Below are 22,564 nucleotides of genomic sequence, written 5' to 3'. Positions count from 1 at the left end.
TATCTCGCCACGGCGCTTACCAGACGGACCGTGGCTATATCATTCGTACTGGTATGAATATTCACGGGCCCGAATTATACGTAGGTATAAATATGTGTCGGCATATTTATGCATAGTTGAACGCCGAGTGGTATCGCTTTCGCACGTCTTCGACCGGGGATCTGATTAACGACGCATAAATTGGCTAATTGGCGCGACGAAGAAATAATTGCGACGGATCCACCAGCGTTCACCGTGCTCCAAGGTGGCAGATAAGTCGACGTTTGTAGGGCACTTAAAATTTGTTAAATGTATTTCAATTTCAACGATACGGGTAGCTCGGACTCGCATTTAATAATCCATTAGAATTAATCTGATTTAATTTGAAGTTTTACCACGAAGTTCTTTATAAATAATTGAAACTTACATACGTATGGTTGTCCACCAAAATCAGTCGACAGAACAGTGTCACTTACCGGCTGAAACAAAAGGGAAAACGATACATGAGTACTAATACATCTCGTAAATGAGATGATTGAGATCGTTTAATACTAAACCTACCACTACCGGTCAAACGATCGTTCTCAAACTTGTAAATACAGTTCATATATGCGATACGTGAATTATATACAATTGTTTCGTGCATTATTCAATGTAATTTCACGTAAAATATTTTTGCTTTTAATTAAGAAGAGTGTCTTTAAGACCAGTCATTTGATCGGCAATGGTAGATATAACTGCAAATGGACTGCTCTACCTCGTACGTAGGTCATGTCATTACATTCGAAGCTATAGTACTTTCAACTTATAGCAACAGTACTCTACTGGCCTCCTAACTCTGACTATCGCAAGAAAATGGTCCCTGAATCCCAAAAGACCTGCGATGTTCCCGAACGGAGCAATTTCAACAGTTCCGAAACTAAGCTTCCGAATAGTCGCGATAACAGTTCGCAAATAGGTGAAAAGGTCGCCTATCAAGGTCGTAGCCAACTACCCAGGAGAATCGGTTCCCGTTCCGTGATTCCACCCTACCCAATCTATTCCAGAAAATCGCAAACGCTTAGCCGACAAATCAGGCTTCCCAGTGGTCGGAGTAAGATCGTTTCGCGATATATTCCCTAACGATTCCCCGGCAAAGTGTAGCGAAAGCTCGTCGGGGGACGTAGCGGGTGGAAGGGGACGGAATGTATCGGGAGGCTCAGCGAGGGAGGAACGCGAACGGGGATGCGGAGAACGCACACATGCACGTACAACGCTGGGAGGGTAGGTGCGCGCAAAGTGTACACAGGCGCGGACCGATGCGACTGGTAAGAGGAAGACGTGATCGATGCCCGTGGGATGCGAGGGCGTTCCTGGTGCGGGAGGCGCACGAGACAAATGGACGTCGCGCGTCTCCCGACCACGCCTTCCCGCGGGAGAAGAAACTCCGTTGCGTGCATACCCTTGCCTTTGCCTGTCCCTCGATTCAAGCTTCTGCGTCTCCTCTCGTCTCGTCTCGTTACCCCCCTCGGGGTGGAAGCGCCGAAAGTAACCCTCGGGCGGTGAATTTTTAACCCGCGAGGGAGGTTCGACGATTAGAACGTTTAAAAACGCTTTAGACTTGGCGGTAATGTGGTTCGATGATGACATCACGAGTGTTCTTTGTTTTGGCGATGAAGGAATTTTAAGGGTGAAAAAACGCTACGTGGAACGCTACGGGTTAAATTCAGAGTTTTATAAGTTTTGGTACCCTGCGATGTAGCGAAGACGACTCTCGCTCTGATCATTTCTTACGCAGAATTTTGAACAGCGGAATCCCATAATCTAGACATTATGATAAATATTTTAAGTATACGCATTAGTATACGTAATACTGTAGCCGGAATTTCTCGGGATATCGTATTCTTGAGTATGAGCGTGCGACGCTTCTGATAAGGAAAACAATTTTCTACCTAACATCCTCGATACGTCAAACAGATAAAGAAAATGATGCTATTACGGTGCTCGCTTGCAATCGAAATTCGTCCCCGATTCGCGGTCAGGCACGTCCGAGACGTAGCTGCAAGAAGAGCGTCGATTGAGAGTGCTATAGCCATCGCGATAAAAAATGCATGTAGTCGTCGGTGACACGACAGCGATTCTGTCCCTGATGACAATAGCACGACGAGGCAAATAAGCGTAAACGGCGCGCAGGTGTCGCTTGTACGTCGACATGTTGCTTTCCGTCGGGTTTCTAAACATAGCCGCGGGATGGACGATGCTCGTTATTCCTAACCGATGTTTTCGCGATTTTTCTTTTGTCGCGAAAGGGTGCGAGGCCAGAGGGGGTGGGAAGAATCAAGGCGACGAGCGGCACACGTACACTCCGGTGCCTATAAATAATAGCAGCCGACGTGCGTAGCCGGGGAAAAATGGAGACGAGGAGGAAGGCACGCGCGGGAATGCAAAAGCCGCGATATTTAAATTCAACCGAGCCACGGCCAGCTACAAACAAGACGAACACCGATAAATATTCAACGGGCCCCCGAACGCGGACTCTCCGATGGCGTCCCTGCGGCTAAACGCACTGGGTTCCGGAATCGGTTGCACCTGCGACGCTCGCACGCGTCGATTCGACTGAACGAACGCTCTAACTCTTCTATCGAGGGTTATTGGCTTCGAGAGACTAGATTTCGCATCGAGGGCAACAGTCTAAAAAGAACATCGCCGCGATTTGTCTATATTAAACCTGGAACGATGGTTCTTGATCACCGTAAAGGGTTATACACTCATTAGCGAGGGTGGAAATAGGGGCTGAGAATTTTTCCCGCCTATATCGTTAAGTTCGCGATGTGTGATTATTGCTAGAGTTTCGAAGTTCTGGATAATTGGAATAAATGTTCGAAGAACATGTTAGGTTTTTCCTTAAGTGCCTGCTAAAGACGTATATCGTCTCCCGTACTCAATGTGTTAACATCTAAGAAATTAAGTTGTCTATTTATACAAACACTGTCGCATAAAATAACTGTGTGTAAGTCACGGAAAAAATGGTTGGGTCAACCTAATAATAATACGTGAACGAGGAAGAGAAACTTGTATAAAAGTATATAAGAAAATATGACATGAGAAACGCAACCAAAATGTATATGCACTCATGGAAAACGAAATATTAATATCATTATATCGATTAATAGAATATATTCTACATATGCAGAATATAAAACTCTCGAACGTCGTCCTCTACCCTGTGACATAAGTTTCTCTCGCATTAGAGTCGCCACGGTGTATTCCTTAGGTGCAATTTGAAAGTATAATAGTGTCCGTCTGAAAAATTGTTTCTAAAGTAACGATATCGGTTGGTCGTCCGGCGAGCGGCATAATTAACACCAACACGGATGTCGGATCAATAAGATCAAGGTGCGCGTGTGCCGTCGTGATGAGGGAACGGGGTGGGCGACAAGGGAAGCCAGGAATTTCAGAATCGTCGCTGATATCGATCGTCAATCTCGAGCCTGGGGACGCTTCGATGGAGGAACACCGTTAATTACTTCCGTCCTCGCGAAAACGTGTCGCTATTAAAGCGGAGCGGGAGACTCTCGACGTTCTCCAAAGTTTTGGCGGAGCCCCATAAATGCGAAAGGACCTCGAGCCCCTCGGTTCTTGGTCCCTTCGTTCAGGGTAACGACGAATCGTCTCGATTATTTCAACTCTCGGTGAATCCCGTCCTCAGCGTGAGAGACCAGCGATGTTGGGCAGATTTCTTGTCTAGATTAAAATGTCGAGCACAGAATTGTATAATCTTAAAATAATAGTCTACATTGAGCACACAATGAAAGATGAATGGATATGATAGAAGAGTCAACGTCACTTCCTGATTATTTCTATGATACTATATCGCATGCCTGTGTTATGTAAATTGTTTGGGTTATATTAAATAGATTGAGAACCGAAGACGCGTCACGAATGAACTATTGCACGCGGGTTTTATTCCTAATTTGTTATTCGAATGAAGAGGCCCGTCTCCGGACTCGGGAGAACAAGGATATCGGGGAAAAAACGAGAAGCTCGGGTTGGATTTACAAATCGTTGGATCGATGAGTCGCAGATCGATCGACAAGCCACGTCGTTTACAATGGGAGAGGAGGACGCGCGAGACGTGTCAAAATTGCGTCCCATTGGACGGGGAGACCACCCAAAGCGATGGTCCCGGACGGTCCATCGTCGAGGACGGCTAACGATAGCGAAAACCTGTCCTAACAGCGGGATCCGCGAGATAAGGTGGTGAATGCAGGTGTTTAGCGCTCGGCCAGTCATCGCATTGTCATTACTTACGACTGACACCGAACCTGGTGAACCCAGGGTGTGGTACGGCACTGGACTCCGTGGGGGTCGAACACCCTTTCAAAGGTCGAGGATCGTCGATGGGACCAAGAACAAAAACCATATCAAGTACGATGGAAAAGCTGGTCGAAGGATATCGTATTTGGTGGACTGGAAAGTAACGCCGTTTTTGCAATTTTAAAAAATTAGAAAAATTATGCGATTATGTATTCTTCTTGATGGACGTACATCTGTGCAGATAGATCCGACCGTTATACGATAACGAAGAGTATTGTAACAAATAACCACTTTAGATGAAGGTGTAATCTTTCTACAGCATAAAGAAACATCAAGGAACTTCCAGTACTTCGAAATATAAATTTGCCTAAAGTGTGCATGAATTGTTCAAGTGCGAGTAACGTCATCCATTGCAAGAGCTTTACTACGATCGGGACCGATTTAAGTTTCTTGATTCGTGAAAATGAAGAAGCAAACGGGACGGGCGATCGAACGAGGAGCCGTGGTATTCCTTTGATGCAACGGTTTACGTGATTTACGGTAGCGGGAGCCTTTTTTTCATGCCCTACGAGCATCTCCAGTCCAGTCCAGCGTGGGACGATAATTTTCCATAATTATTCTGCCACCAGTGGGGCATGCACGTTAGGGACTACGCTAACGAGCTTACGTCACGAAACGAACGAATCGACACCGTGCTCTATACCGTTACCACACAAATTGCTTTTCGTGTCAGTGGGACAATTACTGTGAACAAATCCAGAGGAGATCGTCCTGCCGATATACGGGCTGGGAAACACCGTGAAGAGTTGTCGTTATTTAAAAAACGAAAAAGCGTTTTCACTGGCTCGAGGAAACGTTTGGAAGGCTGGGTATCCCATAAATTTGGCTGTCCTTCGATTATAGCGCGTTATACTCTTTTTAGAAGGTTAGCTAAATATCGATCGGTATTGCAGCCAATAATATCATTTATCGCCATTATCTAATAAAATTCTACCTCGATCTTACTTAATACTTTTCCTCCCGCAAAAATTCCAAAAGACCTATTTGAACCTGTTTTGGTTTACTTGTCCGCACCATGGAAACATGTCCCGTGTCACGCTCGCGGTGGGCCACGGTGGTGTGTACGTACGCGTGCGTGAATAGCGTGTGCTCGATGCGTCATGGTTCTCTGACTGCGGGCCACCACGCCCATCGCGACCGCACTCGCTCGTCCATGACGCTCGGCAAAGACACCGACGCCGGGACTCCTAGCGACGCAAAGACGTTTCAAAGGGGTGGATGCACCCCGACGCCAAAAATACGCGCGAAGAAAAGTTGCACCGCCGACTGGGAAACATGGCCGGAATGTCACGCGCACTTTCAAACGGCTGCCGCGGCAATTACGTTTTGTTCATCGTGTTTTTCGAGGTGTCGGGGCGTATAGATCGCTTTAACGGCTTGATTCCCGAGCAGATTTTGCGGTTTCGACTCGGCGAGGATCCCGGGAGCGCGTTAACTTCATATCCCGTAACGATTAGAAGCGTCAGACCGTGACCGCCGAGCGGAGAAACCATCCACGAACACGCGCGTCAGACCGCAAGAACACGACGCATGACAACGTAATAAAAGTAAGAGAAGAAGATCGCTCGGGCAATTATTCGGACGGTATCTCCGGCATTAGCGACGTTACAAGTTCGTTATCTAGACGGGCTCGTCTATTGCGGTAAATTAGTCCGCTGTATTTCATTTTATTTTATATCTAGCAAGGATGGTTTACGATCGGAACGAACGTTTTCTAGATTCTGCCCAATTTAGAATGTAGGAAATCTAGGTTGCTTGTACGTATTGCTAAGTTACACATTTTGTATTAAATCTTGAAGCTCAAGGCAAAACGTTTGAGTCTGGCAGTGAATGGGTTAACATAATTAATTTCTACAAGGCAAACGAATAGAATACAAACAGAATAAAGTCGAGTCGCAAGTGTTAAAAATAATTATGAATTACTTAAAAAAAGAGCAAGTTTGAAGTAAGATTAATTTTTATTAAATGTGGTCCAACCCAATAGTACTCCAGAGCAATGTCCCAGGGTTTCCACCTAGCCTCAGCTTTCTCTGGCTACCGAAGGGGGATAGTATGACGAAACAAGCCGGTATCTTCTAAATCGTATTGCGGCTTATCTTCGCCCGATCGAGATCCGCGGTTCGCCGGGCGAGGCGGAAAACAAGCGGTACGTAAGATCAAATACCAGGAGCCCCATAAGTCCGTACGCGCGTGCACGTTACATTGAAGCAGGAAACTCGGAATCAGAGATCCCCGTCGGATGGCGATGGGGAATAATTGCGCGTTTGCGCTCGTTGCGGGAGGAGGATTCGATGGCCGCCTCCACGACTCCCGGTAGTAATTATCGAATCCCTCCTCCTTCTCCTTCACCCTTCTCTATCGCCCTCTTCGACCGGTGCGCTCCTTCGCCCCTTATTTCTCTTCGGCTCGTGTATTATTATTCGGTGTGTGCACCTACTGGCTAACCTAAGCACCGCCGGGACTCCGCGGGCATCCAGCATCGGTGCTCCTCGGCCATCGGCCTGGATCAGAAGCCAGCCTGACACGAAGATTACTGGAATTAAGCCTTTAGTTCCGAGGTAATCGCGACTCGCCCTAAGAACCAATCGCTACGGATTTTTGCCCCCTCGTGGTCCGGCAGCTTCTAACGAGCGACATCCCACCAACCGTGTCCAACGACGATACCGGACCGCTCCGGATCGAGGATGTGGCTGTCCCCTCGACGGACTATAGGACTATCCGGATCGTGTGGAAAATTTACGGCTGTTGAAGTCCGTGAGCGTAGATTCGCACAGCTATCGATTAACTCATCCACTGCCAGCTACGTGATATTTCGAAGTTTGCGCTATAAGTTTCGTTTGATTGCAATTAGCCACGGTGTAAGTTTATCGACGTTTGACATAGGAATTATTATTACGTAGTATCCAACGATGTATCACACTTGTACTTTTTTGACAACATCTCATTCCTCGAACAAATCGCAGACGGTAGCGACTCGATCTCTTCGTATCCGAGGCCTCTATGTATTTCAGAATTTGACACAATAGCGGATTGAGCGCTCGCTCCTCGAACATGCCAAGCAGCTGAATATACGACAATTTAATTGCTTAATTGGCAAGTTCGTACCGAAGGCAGAGCTCCACCTTTCAGTGCACGGTCCTTTCGACTCCGCTGCGTCGACGAAAAACTGTCTCTCCCTGGATGCCAGATCGAAATCATCGACGTCTCAATCGGCCGGAGATGGCCGCAGATAATATCGACTTTCCACCGCGAGCTCTATTAAAACTTATCCCGATGGTGACAGGTAACATTTTCGTCTCGCCTGTGCTCATTCGCGGGGATTAAAATGCAAATTGATGCTCGCAAGAATTCTGCGCCGCGCGATCAACGCCGTTGGGGATCGACCCTTTTGTAATCGAAATTGTTGACGAGGGAAGCATACGGAAATGTAACTTTCGAAATGTAACGAAACGATCTATATGGTTTGATAATAATAACCGAGCTGATGGCATCTGTTGTGGACATCGTTAAGGTATCGTTAGAAAATCAATTATCGTTATATTTCGTTCGGTTTCGTAGGATATTATGTTTTTTGATAAACACGTTTAAGCTAATCGTTAGATTATGCTTGGTAAGATAATTGCCTTATGACACTATCTCGAATCTGCATTCGTACCACGAAGGCGGTTATACAACCTGCTAGTTAAAGCGTAAATAAAATACATAAAATTACATGAAATAAAAGTTTGAGTGGCAGTAGAAGTAAACGAAGTAATTAAAGTAATAGAAGTGGACACCGTTAAGGTATCCCTAGAGGATCTATCATTGTTATGGTATTTTCGTTTTCGTAGGATTATTATATTATGTTTTTTTTAATAAAGATATTTAAGCTAATGATTAGGTTATGCTTGGCAAGATAATTGCCTTGTGACACTATCTTGAATCTGCATTCGTATCACGAAGACGGAGACAGGACCTGCCCTCAGCGTGCATTCTGTTACGAGGTGACGCAGACGACCGGTACCATTACCTCGCATCCTCGCCTTTTCCACGAGTCACTTTTGCTATTTCCTCCCAGTCGTCCTGCGTCTACGTACGTCTCGTTTTCCTTAATGGAAGCACCGCCACGCGGCATGGAATACGAAATGAGATCCGACGCCTCCGGGATTGACTGGTACGTTCCGTTCGACTGGAAGAAATATTTGCAGGTGCACGGTGGACTAGAGTCGGTGCCTTTTTATCTTTGCTCGGTGGAGGGCAGGTCACGTCAGCGCGCAATTCCGGGTCTAGGAACCCGGTGAGAGGCGCGTCCAGAGGTCCACGCGTCGAAACTCTTGTCTCCGGGCCGAGTCTTTTGTACCGCCACCGCAAGCTCTAGTAATTGCTCGTCGACGAAGATAGCGATCTGCCGCTCCCAAGAAACCTCGAAAAATCTCGAAAGGGAAAGGCCACGGGGACCACCAAGGCTGCTCCGAACACGGGATCGAACGCTTCGGGGCTGCGGTATCCTGTATCCGTCGTGCCGCGGATGACCATCGTTCGCTTTTCAACGTGCCTTAGTTTTCATTGTCCGCGAACAATAAACGAATTCGTGTTGCGAGCACTGCGGTGTGCGGTGCTCGCAGCTGGTCACTTTTACCGCGTGTTGCACGATAATACTGAACGTCGAGGAAACGTTGTAACGTGTCATCAACGGTGTCGCGACGGACGTGCGGCCGTTGACAGGCTGCGAGCTCGGGATCCTCGATGGAAGTCGCGCAACCACGACCGGCTGTTCTTTTCCTTAACCGAACCGAACCGTGTTGCGACAAGAAACGACGAGACGACACCCTTCTGTTGACCTTTTCTGCTTCTCGTCGGTTGTTGGAATTCATTCCAGCCACACTGTCACGCTATGCTCCACTTATCCTCGCGAGAAACGTTGCGCGGCTGTTTTAATCGAATGCTGCACGCGGAGGATTGAAAAATAGTAAATAGTCGAGAGTGACAGCTTGCGAAACGAGAGAAAATGGAAGAGCTGTAACCGGTAAACACAATTAACATGCAAGACAGCATAAGGGTGTGGAAATCAATACAAAGACTGAGTGACACCTCGACTCTCGAGTACCTCAAACTATAGTCAAAAAATCAAAATCGCATCAAAAAATATGTTAAATATGTATGTATATATTGTACGTATTACAAGGGGTTATGGATCAGCGATGGTTCGAAGCCATTTTTCTGTTAGTAATAAAAAGAAAAAATTGTTTCGACTAAGGGAGAAGGGGCAGTTCCTCGAAGGCTACGGATCAGTGTCAAACCGCATTCATTTTTCAAGCATCGACGTAAACTCTGTCACATGGCGTGCAATATTGATGTCTCCCTGTTCACGATACCATTTTTACCCGCACGGTACGCAATTGGGAGCGGGAAGAACGGTTGCACGAGGTTAGTCATTTTTACTCGAGGACAAAGTATCGCAACGTATCATCTGGCAACTGCAATCGGCGATCGCGGCCGGAAGTCACACGTGACGTATGCATTTTTTCCTCTTCGACAACCTGGTCCCGGTTGACACAGGGTATTACGTGGGCGTGTAAAACCTTCCCGACACGTGGGCCGCGAAACTTTCCTCGGCTGCGGAACGAAAGAAGGCCGAACTTTGCTCGTCGTGTCGATCCTAACACCGTTAATTTTCCTTCATCCTCGGTACACGTCACGTCGAACTTTCTCCTACTTGCTTTATTCAACCGCTTATTTAGCTAACGCTCGCCGCGTTTCCTTATGAAATTGCACGATAAACGAGCGTCGCGTTTCAACTCGAAACGAATATCCCGGTCGAGGGCGATCGAGAACTATAAGTTCGACGCGATGACATTCTCGAAGACGAACGTTTAGCTTCTTCATTCCCAGGTATACTATTTGGAAGAGAACTTTTTCGAACTCCCTTTTCTACCGGAAGGTCGAGTCATCGAGTTTGGTTTAATAAAATAAGTAAAAAGAGTATTAAACCCATTGACCGGTATAAACACTTTTATACTTCTTGTACATAGACGTCTTGTTGTATGTTTTTTACTGTATATCGTATGGCCTATACGTCCGTTTAGTGAGAGAACATCAAAGAAGAACAATTACACAACATACAGACTGAAATAATTCGATGTACCTGAATCTAAAATAAAAATGAATGAACGTATGATGATACAGAACGAGAAAAGTAGCTGAAGGTCTCATTATTTTAATTTCCACCTTTAACGCATAGCCGGAATCAAAACACGTCTCAGTCCCGTAGCAAGCGATCAATTAAAGCGAGGAGACCTTTGGTCCGGAACACCGCCGTCTGACAGACCGTGATTTTGTTTCGGTTCACGGGAGAAACCGACGTTTAACGTCCCCCGAGGGCACATTAGGGTGCCCCCCCCCGAGTCCTGGGATCCAGTGCTGACGAGTCGTCCCTTAATCGCGACCGGAGTCGATATCGTTGCCAAAATCGAGCTCCATTGGCGCAAATAGAGTGCCTATAAATAACGAGGCCACCCCCGAGTGTTGTGATTACATTACCCGCGCCGGGGAATCAGACGGACGGGAATAGTGACATAGAAGAGAAAACACGAACGACGATACCGCAAGGGCTTCCACCCAACGGCGGGGGTCGCGGGAAGGGCCGACCCGGGGGAGCCTGCGGCAGATTAAATCTCCGCTGGTTAGCGTTTGATTAAACTTGGGAGTGAGACCAATGTTAATGCTCGGCTCGCGCTCGATTGCCAACGGAATTGACAGCACGAGAACGACGCACGCTGTAAAACACCCCCGCCGTTCCGATTTCTCTTTTTCCGCCGTAATTCCGGTAGGGTACGCCGTGACGCTTATCGACAATGCCCGATTCATAACGAAGGAGGTAAAATTTCAGTAAAATGTTAAGAACAGGAGAAATACTTCCAAAAGCAACATCCAGTCTATGTTAATATTGAAACAGGGTATTTCGTGGACTTAAGTAGATCGTAGTAATTGAATTCCAGTAAGGTCTAAGTGAGCTAAAATATATAAAAAATATAAACGTACAAATTTGATTGGGGATGAAGATAACCGCTACCCATAGTTTCAAAAAGCAATTAAATTAAGAATAATTAACTCTTGCCTTTTAAGAACGTTTATTCCTGGATATTTTCTTACCGTTGAACCGATGCGCGACGACATCAAGGGACTTCCCCTTGGACTGCGCTGAATATTGTTCTCCGACGGTTCTACGGTACCGAGACGTCGTTATCTCGAATCGGAGGGCAGCTGGTGGCTCGACGGAAACGTCTCGTCCGCCATGCTGCTTGTCGGTTGGCCAATAATTGCGTACAGAGACGTAACCGAGTTCGCGGGCAAGAGGATCGTACGTCTTCGCGGACGACGCGTTTCTGCCTTTATACATTGTCGAGGAATGCACGCAGGCGAGCGTCGACTCGTTCATAACGCCTTCGACGAGATTTGTTTAATTACTTAATTGCCCGCTTCGGGCCGAGCCGATACCGCGGTACCGTGGCTGGCAGATGTCGGGACCCCTCGGGGCGAAGGGAGGATCGAGTACCCAGCGTCTTATCCGATCTTCCATCCAAAATAAATTTACGCAACGACCGTTTAAGGGAGAACGTCGCAGTAACGGCTTCAAAACAGACGTACGTTTCGAGAATTTTTTTCGAACAAACGCTGCACGTAAATCAATTCATCGCTTATTATTAATATATACATATTGAACGAGAAAAGAAGTCAATTTTTGATCTAGTTTACAAGTCCCGTGTCCAAATTTCAGCAATACGACGAAGAAATTGGAAGGCCAACAACGATCGGCAGACAGCGTGTCGGGCGATCGCGTGAAAGCAGGTACGGAATCGAGCGTGGATCGTTCGCCTTTTCCTGGTCTCGAATTGAATCGAAGTCGATATTAACCGTCTTGGGGAATCGCGAGCCGACGGTGAAAAGAAGAAAAGAAGAGGAGGATAAGAAGGTAGGGGGGGACGAGTCCAAGTCGGAGCGAAGGGCCTCACAATTAGCGCATACATCACTGCTTGAGAGGCCGCGAGGGGCTAGGAGAGGGCCCGTACTGGCAACCTGTTATTATATACGCGGTCCGAAATACGCATGTATCACTCACGCGCACAAACAAAGCTGGCGAACACGTATGGCCCGTCGGTGGATTAATTCGCACGCGGCCCGATCGCGAACGACGATGGGAGGGCGCGCCACTTGTACGACGAAGCTCGATTTACGATCAGGGGATCTTCCTCTTTCTTATCCGTGCGACCAGGGTTCCTTATCGTCGCCACTGGACCACTGTCCCGTGTTGTCAATCCCGTGAATATTTCTCGGCGATTGATGCCATTCGTGGTTCACCGAGAATAAATTTATTAAAATGCTTTAGATCTTTTCGTTCCGATCCAGTCAACTTCGCAGACTGCATTCCCGTCACAGGTGCAGTTTACGTCCCGCACACGAGGCTCACAGGAGTCTCTGAAGTAAATAAGGCCACCGCTGAACAAATCATTCATCCCTTATAGAAATCAAACCCAGGTTTGTCAAAGATTTAAACTCCTATTCGACTCTAGCCTTTTTATTTAATTTAACACTGAACACTTCAATATCCATTTCATTTGTTCCTTCTACTGTCCACAAGTCGAAAGTTCTAGATTCTCTTGGAATTATTCACGAGTATATAATTTTCAAACCAATATCAACGGACCACGAGTGACTTCTTACCCGAGCGAGCCAAACAACCCTCGCAATTTTTATTCCTCGAGAACGTTCGATTTTTCAACGAACACCGTGCCGCGCAGAGCCGGACGCATGTTTAATTAATATTTGATTAATGGCCGCGAATCTAACTTATCCAAGCATTGGGGGGCCCTTGTAAATCAAGCGACGCGAACAATTTGAGATGGCGTAGGTCGTGGAAACCGCGAGAAAGGGGTACGCGCGCCTTCCAAGTATATCGAGTTACCTAACGTTTCGACGTGGAAAGATCGCTGGATGACTAACGGTCGAATCGTTGGTCGATTAATGGCAACATTTTTTCCAAGGATCCAGGTAATTGATAGCCTCGAATAATAAACGCGCGTTGTATGCGCGATAAGTTTGCGAGATGCCGGCAGAAATTATTAATGCTCCCCTTGCGACATCAATAATCGATGATGCAATGGGAATCTACGTTCCTGACACCTCATAATATTCTATGACCGATGCAAATTATAGAAAATTCCAGTTCTCGCGTGTATCTCTTAAAATTTGTATAGGAAAAATAAAAATCTTGATAATGTAGCTTTCGAGTTAAATTGGTTTTTCTTCACGCGCACAACGTGCACTAAACTATAGTGTCGGTAATTTTTAAATTTTGTGTTCTCGATTTTGGACGCCAGGTCTGAGAGGGTTAAGGAAGAACGATTTAGCCATGCTGACTGAAATAATTTGATGTACACGTCTGAATCTACGATAAAGATCATTGAATTTATATAAGACGATATAGAACGACGAAAATCTCCACGGGAGTGATAACCTAGTCGAAAGCATCAAGACTTTTCAGCTAGTCACCGTAAGATGAGACGACAACGAGACCAGCATCGTAAATAATTGATCGGCAGTTCCCGTATTAATAACAGCTACAGCATCCAAGTACCAGGATCGTGTCAAGGACCACCCGTGGCGAGTTGCCCCGACAGTGCCGGGGACAGACGACACGACACAATCAGGGACTCCCTGTTCCGCTGGCAGCCGCGCTAATAAATTATTAAAGGGACACCCTCTGGAAGTGACGCAGGAATATTACGGTGAGAATGACTGTTCCGTTTCTCCACGGTGCACAACATCAACTATACGAGCAGAAAAAAAATCATCTCATTTCGAGACGCCACGCGGTCGTTCCCTTTCCTTCGTGTTTCTCGTTTGCGGAAAAATGTATCAACCCCGACATTACGGCCGCTGGTTGTCAGAGCAGACGCATAAAGCGATCATAAGTTTCGCGTCTGACGCGGAAAGATTAATCGCCGTATTAATTTTACTCGCGCGTACTTTTCGTTCGAGTTATGCCCTCGTGACAGGTAATTAAATAGTGTTTAAAACCGTACCAGGACAAAATGGAAATTTACGAATCTAGGATTAGATGATTCGCGTCCTGATTATAGTTTCGTATCATATATTTACTCCGCACTATAACAAATTTACACATTGAATCTCCCTGTAAGCGAAGAGGTGCTCTCAGCCATATACGAATAAGACGGAAAATGATTAGAAACGCTGCTGAGCGTCGTCCACGTTAATAAAATTTGCTGGTTGACTCCAAGAGGCAGTTGTAAATTTTCTATTAATAAAAAAAAAAAGAGAAAAATATATTTTCGAAAATAATCGATCACCTATTTCCCTATTTCAACAATTTCCACCACGAACTATACCAAAAACATCGCCAGTGATTCAGCAATATCGAAAAGAAGTCCAAAGTACATGGCTTGGTGGCCTCGCTGTTAAAAATAAAAATACGAATGTAGAAAAGATAAAGAATCTTGGCGACGTGCATTGTACTTCAGGGTGGCGTCACCACGCGTTATCTAACGAACGCTAATTACCGCGGCTTCAACCGTGCCACGTAAATTTCATGATACCGCCACGTGTCGTTATCTAAGCCTGGTCGAAAGTGCGCGACAATTTACGCGACACTAATTCGGCAAAGGTTGATTAGGACCGGCCTCGAAGGCCCGTACTTAGACGACGCGGGGGGTGTAATCATAGTTTAAATTCGACTCCCATCCATTGAAAATCAGTGGCTCTGACCCGCTTCGCAATCAGGATACCGGTTAGGGGGGGAACAGTGGGTGGGGGCTATCATGGGGCATTTGATCCGCGGCGGGTCATCAATATTGCATGAGGGGGCCGCGAACGCGCGTACGATCATGCCAAATGCTGGGAATCAAAATAGTGACGGAGTTTACAGCTCGAGAGAGGGAACTGCCGCGGGACGTCCCCTCGTTCGTTGATGAGCACCAGAGTTAGGAGAGTCACGTTGCCACGCGTGGTACGGGCGCACCTTGCGCTGAAAAATGTCACGTTTGGGAAAAATTGGCATTCCGTCGCGTTTCTCCTCGCACGATATTTCGTCCTTTTCGAGGATCTTCCTAATATTACGGGCGGTGAGCCATGGGGCGCCTCCGCCCCTTTCCACTGGAGATTCGACGTTTTTAATCCGTAGCGTGAAAAGGTCTTGAAAAGGTCTTGAAAAGATCGTGAAAAGATTTGAGAAGGAAAGTTTGTTGGAGATTAGATGAAGACCAATTACTTCGATATCAGTTCCCCGAAAGGATGATTATTTGAGCCGTTCGTTGCACAAAGATTGATTCGACGAAACAAAAAGTTGAGAAATGCGATGAAATAATCTACAACGATTTTTAAAATTCCCTTTATAATACAAATCCAAATAAATATTGTAGTATCCCTGATTGATCGTCTAGTGTTGCATCGCACTAGCCTGAATATCATGGCCAACTGAAAACGTAATCCATCCATTTGTAAAGGGCCAAAAGAAAAAGCCCACGAAAGTCGAGATACTGTCGTTTCCCTGGAAAGAATGGAGCCGAGTATCGCGCGCAGCGTCGAGTTTGCACGTCGTTGCAACCCGTTTCCAGCGACGACGCCCACGCCGAATCGTTCCGATCGCTAGTCGACCTGCTTCCACCCTCCATCTTCTCTCGTTCGTTACCTTTCCTTCCCTCGAGTTCGGCGCAATGGCGCGCAATGCACGGTATTCGTTCCTCCTTAATGGCAAATAAAGCAGGTGGAGCGGAGCGGTGAACCGCTCGTGATTGCCGGATTAATTGGCTGCAGCGGTAACGGAGGATGCGCACGGCACGGATTATTATCCGTCCGTTCGACGGGAGGGTTATCCTAAACGTTTCTTCCGCGCTCATTCCCTTCCTCTCTTCGTCTCGCTCGTTCGCCTCGCTTTCGTCGACGAACTCGAACTTCCAATCGGTGGACGATGAAAAATCCCGTGCCTCGCGAGCCGTTAGGAATGCGTGCGAGCTCGCGATCCTGGGACGATTACGATTTATTTTTTTTAACGACGCGCCAGCCAGCCGTTTTTATCGCAATAACCGAACGGAACTCGGGCATTTTCTGCTTAAACTATGGGAAGAACGAGCTGCTGGGTTCACGAAGGCACGCCGTAATTAAAGGCCATAACCGTGAGCTGAGGTGCAAATTGAAAGTTGGTTGCGTGAACGCGGCTACAGTCTAGGCTCTTGGTAGCAGGTTCGGATACTTTTTAATCTATGGAAGAGGATAGAAAATTTCCGCGCTAGAAGGTTCCTGGACAGCGATATTTGGTTCTGGTTATTTTGAAAGAATTGTTTATACGAATATAACGAGGGACTCTATTTAGTCTTGTTTATTACTCAAGTTACTTTGCTACTTGTTTTAAGCGTTTCAAATTAGAGGTTTCCATAATTATATTTATTATAGCTGCTACATATATTCGTCGCGATATCTTGTTCTCTGTAATTTCTCTCTTTTTCCTTTGTATGATTTGTAAACGATGTTCGTAAAAATGACAAGGAATACATCTACCTATCTTGTTATGGATTCTCTTTTCCTTATTACCGTTCACCTATCTTCATCTCGAATCGCTAATAATCATTTCCAATTCCACCAAATAACACTCGAAACGATGCGTATAAAAGTTTCTCGACGTGTTAATTTCAACGATTTTCTTTTTTCCTTTCAGGTCTCTTCCAGGCGAACCTTCCATACCGAAAGCAGAGCTACAACGGCGAACGAGGGACGAAACGACGTCGAAGTGCTGACGCGGTAACCATCTTGGTCTCCCTGAGTGGCACTGTTGGTAAATGCCGCGGGATTCGAGGGTGAATGCCAGAGAGGAAGAGCTGGTGGCGTAGGAGGACTCGGTTACGAGGGGTGGAGTGAAAGGGGGAACGAAAAGCAGAGCGGGAATGGCCGAGGGAACCCCGAGCGACGTGACCGCAGGAATCGATTCGAACGATCTCAAAAGTCGTACGCCAGACTGCTGACGCGGTGTTTCGCGCGACGTTCGCCTAACCATTTTATATTAGCCTTATTCCGTCGTGGTTTCTCGGCTCGCGAAATTCACCGCCATTTCGTGATACGAGCACGAGTCCCGTCCTCTTTCTGGTGCGCTTCGTTTTAGGAGCGTCGAATACGCGGATGGTGGGAACACCGAGGGTGAGAAAATAGTAGGTCACGGAAGCAGGAACTCCTCGGTGGTGGTTGAACAACAGAGGGTGGCGGGGAGATGGGCGCAAATTCATTCGAAGAATAGGAAACGAAGAGAAACTCTACTGTTGTAATAAATTGTTATATATATATCTCATTCGTTGACGCATTGATAACAAAAAGTTCCGGGTGTTATTCCAGTTCGCACTTCGCACAGAGCGCGAAGGATTGAAAAACTCTCTGCAGGTAGTAATTTTTAATTTGCTTGCTAAATGAAAAAAAAGATGGTGATTATATAATCGATTACGTAACGAAATTTTAAACGAAATGTTACAATATCAATGCGCGCCACTCGCTCGATTTTCTCCATTTTTTGTTTGCGCGTAGTTAATCGATTCGGCCCGCGAACGGCTCAAACGTCCCCTTTTCTCGTGCGAACAGATTCATTCCAGAGGGGAGCAAGCGATGGACCGAACCGAGAGGAAAAAAATAAATGAAAACGTACTCGAATCCTGAAGTGATATATACCGTGATCCCGGCTTCCGCGCGCACGTTCGCTTTTATCCTCATGAATTCCATTAACCGGACATTCATCGACCTCGTATTTTACTCCTTGTCTAGGCGATCGACCCGCGTAACCAGATAAAACCAGAGCTTTACGTAACCTTTTGGAAACACGAATCGAACGTGAGATGCAATCCCCGTTCGAGAGATCACGAACGAGTTTCGAGCAAACGAGAACTTTGCTTGACCGACTCCACCGGACCAATTTTACCTGACTAACTTTGCATGACTAGATCTATCGAAGGCGTTAACAAACGAGTATAGTTGCAATTGGAAGAACTGCGTGGCAGAACTTTAACCGAGCAAAAGTAAATTTGTATGGAAGTAGTTATGCAACCACAATCGAATCTGGTTGTACCGAACTAATGACAAGGTTCGCCGCAATTAACTGCGTCGAGGTAGTCGTTAAACATTGGCCTATATGCATACAAAGCAGTCACGTAGTGTCGTGCATTCACGCATGATTAACTGGAACACCAATCGCACAGATTTTTAGCAATCCTAATCGACCATTTCCGGATTTTCAACGTGGATCAACTGCTCGGGGGATCCTTTCTTCACACTTTTCGAAAATTCTTTTTCATTTGGGCTTCATTAACGCAATGAACAGCTCATATGTATGCGACTAGAAACAACATTAATTTTTAAGACATATATAAACTACAATCGAAAGCAAAGTCTGGAGTTGCATTCGTCTACGCACTTTCGTCTGTTTTGCCTAACATATCAGTCGGTATCCAACATGTTCTCTCTTCTATGAAAAAGATCATTATTTTTTTGTTGTGTTCTAATGTTAACCGTGTTATCGATGCATCGTATTTGTTACAGTTCCTCCACCGTGGTTTAGATCACAGATCATTACTTTGCACATTTATCATAAAACTTAGAATAAATAAATAGGTACGCACCGTAGCCGACGCGATGTCGCGTCCAATTACCGTAGGAGTTTCTAATCATTTTTTCGACTTGACATTGCACATGCTCGCGTACACTATGCTATTAGAGATCAAGATACAATCCACGACATTAATGATACAAGCGGCTGGTAAACGAGTGTCACCTGGGATCTCAATTGAATCGTGCCACGTATCGAGAGATGTAAATTATCTTCGTGTGACGTTCTAGCGGCTCTTTTGCTTTATAATAATATTTGCTTTCCAATCCTCGGACTTCCATCGTCGATCATTTATAGAGATCGTTCGATACGCAAGGAAGATGAATCGACGGAGTAATTAAATTATGCTTGACGGGAAAAGTTAATCGCTTGAGAGAGCTACGATGACGGTAGCTAAGCGAGCTAATTACCAACATCGATGCCGGTACCGTTTCTACGCTTGCTTTCCTATTAGCTACAGGGCTCACTGTGGTCTAAAATATCCGTAAAAATTGATTTTTTCAATTATTCTGTTCACAGAGAAAGTTGTGAATTGCAAAGTGTCTGAATATTGAAGTTTGAAACAAACGAAACGAAAATCTTGTTTCCATATTTACACGTTTGCGTAGTATCCTCGAGGTTAGCTTTAAAAACAGCCTCTGGTTGTACCTAGTAATTATGCAAAATTATTAATTACATTATAATGGACGTACACTTCGTAACAAACACGTTTAATAACGATAAGAATAATTGATTCGCAGATATAACATCTCTTCTGTATAAAAGTAGAAAGGAACATATAATGCAACACCAAGAACAGTAACGGAGACAAATGTCAGGTGAGATATGGGATCAAGCCAATGGCGAATGAGATGCCTAATCGGTTGGATTAACGCAATGGAAAGATCCTTGAACAATGTACGTAAAGGATCACACGATCAGACAGTTAAATGGTCGTAGAAGATTTACGGTGATCGGATGTCCTAGTAATCTGATCCGAGAATGGACAGTTCGTTCTAAATTTCCGCGTGTAAAAAGGTGGCATGATACGGAGCGATAGAGGATGCGCGTTATAGTTAATTGAGTCACGTAATTCGGAACGGGCGATGTAACGGTTAACGTTCTTAAAAATAACTCAGGTAATGGACCGAGGTTTATTTGCAACTTTTTATAGTACTCAGCGTACTCGATGTCCGCAAAGAGTGGTTAGAAGACATTCTTCGAGATAAGAAGATCAAGTGTGGTAGATTAAGTGTTACGAATCGATTGGTATCCACGTCATAGATCGCAAGAAAAGAAGGCCTGCGTAACTTTCGAGTAATGTACTGTTATATCGATGTTCTATCTAAAAATTCAATTTTTGTTCACACAGTCTCGTATATACACATGTACATCTTGTTGTAGGGGGTTGTCCAGAAAGTTCGTGCTAATTTTTAAGAAAAACTCAAAGGCACGTTTAAATTTTGATATATATTTATTGAATTACATAGGCACCATCTTGTTTCACAACTTTTCCACCTTTTAATCCTTTGCAGTCGAGCACTTTTTTTTCTGGTATGGAGATGAAAGAGACCGGTTGTCATTTTATTGACACTTTGAGTACCAAAGAAATTAAACCTGCGTCGCAACCTAGTGGTAATTCAGAGTCACCTCTCGAATGCAAAGGGTTAAGGGATGCATACATGTTATTTGCTTTCAACCACTCCGATATATTCAGATCTGTACCACCTACCAAAAATCGACATGAACTTTCCAGACAACCGAATATAATGTCTTCTTAGCAATCGATGATATTTTTTGAACAAAATTTTGGATAAAGTTTCGTAGTCCTGTATGGTTCTGTTTTTCTCCGTGTATATTTTTCACGGAAACCGCTAGGACAGTTCTGCAACCACATCGTAACTCTGTTTCCCAGCCGCATTAGGATTCTTTCGCGCCAACTCGAGTTCCAGTCGACTGAATCCGATCCTGTAAACGTTGTGGCGCCGATTCAACCGGGTCCATCCTCTCGATTCGTCCTTTTGCTCGTGCCCGTGCGATCGGATCGACTCGCATAGACATCGGAAAACGCATTAATCAAGAACAAGGTAATCGTCCGCATTCCTGTTTCCACGAGGAATCGTCGTTCGTTGAAAAATGTCAGCGGAAACCAGTTCTCGAACGGTGATAAAGCCCGCGACTCGAGACAGAAATCGACAATTAACTTCTGCGCGGCTCCCCGAGCCTGTCCCGAGACTGATGAGCTTCTAATTAAGTGCTCGGCCGAGAGATCGCTCAACGATAATACTTACAGGACTTCCTAATTCGCGTGTATTTGTCTCGGCGATCCGCATCCAGCCTCCTGTCTCAAACGGATGAGTTCTCGGTTAAGTGGATCCGATTGGACGGCTCTCGCGTTCCCCTTTGTACTGACTATCGAGACATGGGACGCGTATCGCCATCCGCATGCGGCGAGAACACGAACCGCGTTAAAATTTGCGATGGCTCGTCGCCTATCGTCGTTCGCCACGCTGCGCATATCTCTGTTGCAAAACGTTCAAGTACGTCACCAATGTCACCGAAAACTGTTGGTTTTACCAGCGGAGCAATTGGATCCCCTTATCGTTCCCAACTACCTGCACTTACCGGGTAATTAAACGACAATGTTGCTACGGAGTCTAAAACAGCGTGAAGACGCACGGGGTAGATAGCGTGGCGAGTTACGGCGATAGTCGAAGGCACCGAAACACACTCTAGTCGCGTAACAAGCGTTAGAAAGGCCTGTACGATAAAACCGAACGCTTCTTTTGCTACGACGACCCTGTTCGCAAACTAGTTTATCCAGGGAAACGAGATCGCATTATTCGTGCCGCAGCCTCGTGTAATTGCCGACAATCAAACCGGATGGATTCATTTGACATTTCCAATTAGACGACAGCGAGGCAGTTTACCAGTCATCGTGGTGATGCGTCTGTTAGAATTGGAATTTTGTCGAAATTTTTATAGAGATATTAGAAAGTATTTTACAAAATCCGTGGCAGCCAATGGGTTTAAAAACTTCCAATTCACGAATTTTTTAATTTTTCTTACGTATATTATATTTGCGTCAATAGTTACTACGTGTTGCTCTCTTAGTTTATCTCGGTGTATCTCGTTCGCCGTCTTCGTTACACGGTAGCTGTCTAGATGTAACGGATTCTGCCAATAACGAAAATGCGCGTGAGTAACGAACTATACGTTAGAAAACAGTACAAGAGAACGAGGACAGCCTTGGTCATTGCAAAAAAATGAACTTCTCGTTATTTTATCGTACACATTTCGACGTCTGTGGAAGCGTTAGCGTTACATTAGGCATCGGAGTTTAATTACTTGGCCTTAGAAGTTCGATGAGTTAATAGTGCAAATTAAAACTGCGATGCGTAGTCCGTTGTGTACTATACGCGAATGGTATTTGTAGTAGAACGATAAATATAGAGTCAGTTCTTTCGTCATCGTTGTTTTTATTTACTGTAGCGTAGAGTCGCGTGAAGTGTCAACTCGTTACTGCGGTTCACCAATAGCACCGAGCAAAAAGTAATATCGATTGGAGTCGTTATGCAAATGAACTCGTAACTCACTGTCGAGTCGGTGTCTGTTTTG

At 45.6% G+C, this 22,564-nt stretch overlaps 1 long non-coding RNA gene across 1 annotated transcript in view; it reads right to left on the bottom strand.

Moving 5' to 3' along the window:
• Positions 1-349: 349 nt before the first annotated feature.
• LOC128885860 (uncharacterized) overlaps positions 350-22,564 on the bottom strand; it is a 37,986-nt gene continuing 15,771 nt past the window's right edge. Inside the window, exon 3 of the long non-coding RNA XR_008459683.1 lies at positions 350-458. This is a non-coding gene — a long non-coding RNA (uncharacterized LOC128885860). The remainder of the gene's footprint in view (positions 459-22,564) is intronic.

Source organism: Hylaeus anthracinus, unplaced genomic scaffold (assembly GCF_026225885.1).
Source record: "Hylaeus anthracinus isolate JK02 unplaced genomic scaffold, UHH_iyHylAnth1.0_haploid 0, whole genome shotgun sequence".
Lineage (NCBI taxonomy): Eukaryota > Metazoa > Arthropoda > Insecta > Hymenoptera > Colletidae > Hylaeus > Hylaeus anthracinus.
This window is presented reverse-complemented; position numbering and strand designations above follow the sequence as displayed.